The sequence below is a fragment of the Peromyscus eremicus genome, chromosome 6 (assembly GCF_949786415.1).
Source record: "Peromyscus eremicus chromosome 6, PerEre_H2_v1, whole genome shotgun sequence".
NCBI lineage: Eukaryota > Metazoa > Chordata > Mammalia > Rodentia > Cricetidae > Peromyscus > Peromyscus eremicus.
In genome coordinates this window covers 34,136,140-34,142,385 of record NC_081421.1, presented here as the reverse complement: position 1 = coordinate 34,142,385, position 6,246 = coordinate 34,136,140, and the positions used below count along the sequence as shown (strand labels likewise).

At 45.0% G+C, this 6,246-nt stretch overlaps 1 long non-coding RNA gene across 1 annotated transcript; it reads right to left on the bottom strand.

The window, feature by feature from the left end:
- Nucleotides 1-1,007: 1,007 nt before the first annotated feature.
- LOC131912402 (uncharacterized) lies at nt 1,008-6,159 on the bottom strand. The gene is made up of 2 exons (XR_009379622.1): nt 6,088-6,159; nt 1,008-1,346 (listed from the first exon to the last, which is right to left on the bottom strand). It is a non-coding gene; the product is annotated as an uncharacterized LOC131912402 (long non-coding RNA).
- Nucleotides 6,160-6,246: the final 87 nt, after the last annotated feature.

Here is a 6,246-nt window from a genome sequence, read left to right as displayed (position 1 = left end):
CTCTGGAGTTTCTTCAGGTTCCTGCAGGGTCAGGGCCTCAGAGAAAGAACTTGTGGGCTCTGGAGGGCAGGGCTATGGTGACTGAGGGCCACCCACAGCCCAGCATGCATGACACCTCATCCTCCTAACCCCCTTTACTGGAAGCTTCTCCAAGCAGGGCTGGTGGTTCTTTCTGCTCCCTAGGGGTGTGGGGATGGCTTCCTGCTGTCCAGAGATTACCACCTAGATTCACCCCTCCCCATGCCGTATCTCACTGCACACCAGGCTCTGGCATGTGTATTTACTTCTGCAGTAACGTAACTTCTGCTGATGTGCAGTGCACACAAAACCCCAGACAGACACCTCTAGCAAAGGTTCTGCTGTGAGAAGACACTACAGGCTGATGATATTTAGGACTGGGGCCAGCATGGTATGCCTGCATGGGTAAGTCTAGGCAGTCACATGGTGTCCTCACTTGGGAAGTACACCTTAGTACTGGGTTTGAGTCAATAAAAAGTGTGGGGTGTGACCCAGGGGTAGAGCTTCTACCTAGAATCTCCCAGTGAGGGGCTTGTAGAGTAGCCAGTGGGTGGAGCCCTTGCCTGGAATCTTCCAGGATGGAGCTGTAGGCTTGTCTACCTTGCACAAGGTCCTGGTTTGCAATCCCAACACTGCAAAGAAAAAAGGAAAAAAAAGTAGCTGGATCTAGGAATGCATAGTGGGATGACTGGACCCCAGCCAAAGTCTAGCATGGAATACCAGGAAAACTGTGGGTGTCTAGTGGCCCACACACTGCTGAGTGACCTCATTCCTTGATGACCAAGGGCCACAAGGCTTGGGCAAAGCATGGGAGTGTAACATCCAGCCAGAACTCTCAGTGTGAGCCCACATGGAGGGCACCATGGGCCAGTGTGGAAGTTGGTTGGGCTGCTTGCTGGCATCCACACCTGCTGGGAGCCTTGGAGTATGAAGTTATTTTGGAAGAAGGTTTTAACAGAAGCCAGGGAATAAGAACATATCATAGGAAGTTAGGCAGAACAAGCTCTAAATATACTGTCTGGAAGTCTTAAAAGACACAAGGTTGGCATGGTTGCACAGTCACGTGTTCACAGCACAGTGAACAAGCCTGGGCTTTTGCTCCTCAGCTTGTGTGGGTTCCTGCCCTTCCTATTGAGTGTGTTGAGACTCTGCCATTCCTGCATGGAGACACTGCAGGTGCCCAGCAGCCGCCATGCTCACTGAATCCATGGTGTCTGTGAGAAACATGACCTCCTCCTGGGCACAGCTACTTCTCATTCTGCACAGGCTGCTCAATGGTGCTGACCACAAGCAAAGCTGACGAGTATAAGATATACTTCTTTTCCAACCTGTAAGACAGAAAACCAAATCTGAACTGAGGTGAATGAGCAGGAATTCCTTGACTCCTCATGCCAATGAGGGATTCGTCACTGTAGCACTGAGAGTCTGACTTGGGGCTGGAACCTACCTCACAGTCCATCTGAAAAAGAAAAGAATTAACTGGTTACGTCCATAGTGCTGAAACTTTTGCCTATGAACGTAGCTTCTCTTCTTTCTATTAAAAATACATGGGCAGTTATGGCAGATGTGTTGCTACATGCCTTTAATTCCAACATTTGAGATGCACAGGCAGGTGGATCTCTGTGTCCTAAGCCAGCCTAGTCTACATAGCAAGTTTCGAGACAGTCTGGGCTACCTAGTGAGATTCTGTCTCAAAAGACAAAACAAAACAAGTTACTTCCAAAAGGTAGGGCATGGTGGTACCCTCTTTTCCTGCAGCTCCTGAAGGCAGAGTCAGTTGGATACCTGTGAGTTTGAGGACAGCAGGGTTTACAGACATAATGAGTTCCAGCACTGTCAGGAATACAGAGAGGGAACCAGTTTCAAAATACAACAAGAAGAAAGTTACCAGAAAAGACATAACACATGAACTCACACATGAGAATAGGTTGTGAGGGTGTCAGGAAAACATAATACTAGACACATTTAAAATCTTGATTTTTATTTTATATGTGTTGCTATTTTGCCTGCATGTCCATCAGTACAGCACATTTTTTGCAGTATCCCAAAAGACCAGAAGATGGCATAATATCACCTGGAATTGGAGTTAGGGTAGGTTGGGAGCTACCTTGTGGAATGGAAGCTGGGTCCTCTGCAAGAGCAATCATACAGTGAACGTTTTACTAATGTATTCAGTAATGTGTCCAAAGTTGCATCTTTTGTACTTTGAATGACAAGTGCCAGAATATTCCAAGTTCAGTATTCCTTGCACTGTACATTCAGCAGATGTTACATTTCTACTGGGAGCAGTGCATTCATTAACCACCTGAGGAATTAGTATGTATACATTGTGCACATGCACACTTTCAGATATTAATGCTTCCTATCTATGTGGAAACATGCTGATGTTCATGTAACAGTGTTGATACCAGGCTAACATTTTTATTTTAAGTATTGTGATAATCTAGTTTTATATGCATATTTTTATTTAAGTTGTTATCTGGGAAAATTCTGTTCCTGGAAGGATGTCCAAAGTTCAGCCAGAGGAGAGGGCTGCATTCCTCAAGCAGGAGGAATTTGCTCAGACTTAATGGTAAATGTTCACAGAACACATAGACTCTTCTTTTAAAGCCAGAGAAGGACCGGGCAGATAATTCTGTTGGGATGTTTATAACTGATGTCAATGCAGATCTCTGAAAGCTCAGATCTGCTTTGTTTTGTATTTTATTTAGAAAGTAAAAGTGCAGGTAACATAAATGGCTGTAGTTGCTAGAGCGCATCACTCAATAAAGTTAAACACAGATGATGTCTGCATTAACCCATTTTCCAATGGTTTAATAAAATCTCTGGAGATATGAACAATTGAAAGGAGACTTTAAGCAAATGGAAGGCACAAGTTGTTTTTTACAAAAGAGCAGGCACTGAGAAGAGGAATCTGTTGCAGCCAAAGAGATGAGAAGTTATGTTGTGGGTATAGGAGTTTTCTTTGCTAGGCAAATATACAAGCAGAGATAACACATTTACTCAGCTCACATTCTGAAAGGCTTTAAGAGGCAGTGGACAGGGAAAGAGCATGGGTCCTTTCTGTCAGCCCAGGGCTGATATCAAGCAGGATGGTTTGCTTAGTCTGGTGACCATGTTCTGGCCCTGCATGTCATCTCCAGCAACAGCAAGGCTCTAGAGTGACAGGCAGATAACCTGGGAATCTTCACATCACCTGAGTGTGAACTCTGCCAATTTCCCCCGGGCTTCTGAGGGCAGACTTGAGGGCTCTGAAGTGAAGCTGTATCCTGTAGGGTGAGGAGGCTGTCCCCTGGGTCACCTGAAGGTTGTGATGGAGGAAGAAGAAACCAGCTGGCCAGGGAGACACTCCCCACCCTGTAGAGAGATGAAAGTTGACATCCACAGAGGGGTGAGTCTCAACTCTGAACTTTGAGACCAGCTGAGCAGAGTCTCATCTGTCAGTCTTCTTTCTAAACACAATCCAAGTGCCAAGGGTGGGCTGAGATGAAGTGTTGTGAGGGGCACGTGCTGGCCCTTGTCACTGGACCTCAGGGTGTTTGGAAGAACATTAAGATTCTTCGAGTATGGGGGATCAGTGGGATACGTGGCAGGAAGATACAAGAGAGGTTTCTGTGTATATTTGGCTGGGGTGGATAAGTGTATCTCCTGGGATTGGGACTTGCGTGGTTCATGAAAGTGTGATGTCTCACGAAATACTTTAGCCCTGAACCCAGAACCCAAGAAACACACCCTGAACCTGAAACCAGAGCAAAAGAAACACAATTTGGGCTTATAACCAGACCAGTGAAAGAAATACTCCCTGCCTCTAAAATTGGAGGCACAAGGTGAAAAATGCCTAGTGAAAGAAACACAGTATGGCCCTGAAATCATAGCCAACTCTGCTCCTGACCAACTAAACCAACCAATCCCTGGGCAGGAAAACTAACCAAGGCTTGAGCAGAAAATCTTCTCCCTGGAGAAACTCTGCCCCTAAGAAGCTCTATATAAGTCCCTCTGCCGTTCAGTTGGGGCTGACCTTTCCCACCCTGGCAGAGGCAGCCACTCTGCTGGATGCCTCCTTCCCAAATAAGTCTCTCTCTCTTTCTTTCTTTCTTTCTTTCTTTCTTTCTTTCTTTCTTTCTTTCTTTCTTTCTTTCTTTCTTTCTTTCTTTCTTTCTTTCTTTCTTTTTTGTTTGTTTTTTCCAGCCAGGGTTTCTCTGTGTAGCTTTGTGCCTTTCCTAGATCTCACTCTGTAGACAAGGCTGGCCTCAAAATCAAAAAGATCTGCCTGCCTCTGCCTCCCAAGTGCTGGGATTAAAGGCATGCGCCACCAATAAATCTCTTTCTTAAAAGAGTTTTGGGTGAAGATCTTCTTCAGTGGATGTTCCCTTAAGGAGGCTGAGCAGGAAAAAAAAAAGTAATATTTTTTCCCTGGAGCCAGAGGAGATTGCTACATTTCTGCAGGGATTTTCCCTTTAGCAGAGTGAAGCGGAAGTAACATCTGGGGCTGGAGCAGAAGGAGAAACATAGAGCTCTGCTAGGATATTCCCATAAAGGAACTGAGCAGAGCTCAGTTGTAATGGCTCTCTCTAGGAGAGGACCAGGATTGATACATACTTCAGGGAGACCATCCCCCCTGTACCCACCTTCAGATACAGCCTGACTTTCCTATAAGTCAGGATACCATTTCCTCCAGAGCAGTAATGCTCACAATAAAGACACTTTTCATACCAGTTGAGGCAAATGCTTTGCTCCTCCATTCCAATGTAGCCTCAACTTGCTGGACTCTACAAGACCATATTCAGAAATAAAGTTGTCACCCCCCTTTACTGGGTTAGGGCTTCAATGTCTGAAAACATACAGATCACCAAGCAGTGTTCCTCAGGCCTAGGTTCCAAGGAAAACACTTTGGAGAAAAAAAATCCAGATCTGGAGAACATGCACTCCAGGCTGATTATGTGCCAGCTCCTCTTTACAGGACCTCTCAGGATAAGTAAAAGGGTGAGGTGTGGCTTAAATAAAGCTTTGTGTTGCCTGCCCCTGGCCTGTCCTTTTCATGTTCTAATAGATACTGTACCCAGAAACAGCAAGGCCACTTTTAAAATAGCATGGAAATTGTCACCAGTGGTTCAGACCAGAGAATTTGGCTTTTGTTGATGATTGAAACACCACAGCAGAGAACTACATCTCTGCTCTCTGACAGGCAAACCTGTCAACAGCTCCTCACATTGTCACTAACAGCTTTATGGCTGACATGAGCTCTGTTGAAGCTCTACAGGAAAATTTTTATCATTACATATGTGATTTCTCTTTGGTTTGATGGCCCCCAGCTGTAAGAGTTCAGTGATCTTCCCCAGGTGCTTGTTCACCTCAGGAGACGCATCTTTCCTCAACTGCATCATCCTGACCTACTTTTTCAGGATCTTTTATTTCTCATCCTATAGAGTATGGGTCTTAAGGAGAGAAAGGGTAAATCCTGGGCAGTGTTTTGAAAGTGAACCGTTAACTCCCCACAGATAAAAAGTTTCTAATAGAGCAGAGACTTAGATCTCTGGCTTCGGGAGGAGGAGAAACTGAAGTGTTTACCCTGGAGAGTCTCCTTGAAAGGACACCTATTGGGGTCCTGGAGAAGTCAGGACCACCATCCATGTATGCAATTGGCAAGAGCATTTTTATTATTCTAGTATACTGGCAGTCCAAAGGCAGAATGTCAGTGACCCCAGGGAAGGGGTGATGGGTCCTTTTAAGTCTAATTTTGGGGAATGTCTAAGGATGTTACTTTGTCTTAGGTATAATTAGTTTGTGCGGGTGGCAATTATTGTTATTAATGTCTATTGGCTAAAAGTTAGCGGGACGCTGGTCAGGGTTATAATCTTTTATCTGTGGACAAGCCTGGATGTTTTTCAGGGTTTGTACTTATTTGGTTATTTGTCTAAGCCTGTGTACTTGCTGTTCCCCTTGTTCCTGTTATCTGGAGCTTCAGTGATTAATGGCTTTTTGTTTTTTGAGAAGCAGGAAGTGGGGTCTAGTGAGGCCTAGTTTTTGACTTATGTATCTAGGCTAGATATTTGTCTGGCCTTTTCATACCTTGTATTAAGGTCAGTTTAGGGTGAGCTAGTTAGCAGGGAGGCAAGGACTATACAATATGGCATCAGCAGTCTCTTTCTGAAACATTCTATTGTATCCTTGAGAGCCGTGGCATCTCCTGTGATGTCACCAGTGTTGTGACAACACCAAATGCCAGTG